This window comes from Cyprinus carpio, chromosome B18 (assembly GCF_018340385.1).
Source record: "Cyprinus carpio isolate SPL01 chromosome B18, ASM1834038v1, whole genome shotgun sequence".
Classification (NCBI taxonomy): Eukaryota; Metazoa; Chordata; class Actinopteri; order Cypriniformes; family Cyprinidae; genus Cyprinus; species Cyprinus carpio.
In genome coordinates this window covers 25216063-25216544 of record NC_056614.1, presented here as the reverse complement: position 1 = coordinate 25216544, position 482 = coordinate 25216063, and positions in this window count along the sequence as shown.

Here is a 482-nt window from a genome sequence, read left to right as displayed (position 1 = left end):
TGATGCTGAAAATTCAGCTTTGCATCACAGGAATAAATTATTTTTTAAAGTATATTCAAATAGAAAACTATTATTTTTTAAGTTGTAATAATATTTCACAATATTACTGTTTTTTTTTCTGTATTTTTGATCAAATAAATGCAGGCTTGACGAGCAGAAGAGACTTCTTTCAAAAACATTAAAAATAGTAATGTTTTGACCTGTACTGTGTATATATAAAAAACATTCCATTTTGGTAACATTATGGAAACGTTACTTTTGAATGTTTTTTCTGAACGTTAACGTCTAAAAATTACATTTACATTTAGTCATTTAGCAGACGCTTTTATGCAAATGAGTTCAGTGAACGTTCAACAAAATGTTTCAGAAAAAAAGTTTCCCCAACAATGTATTAAATGAGGTTTTTGTGACCAAATACATTTTTTTTTATTTTTTTTGTTTTTTTTGTTGCATTGTGACATACATGCACAGGCTAAATTTAT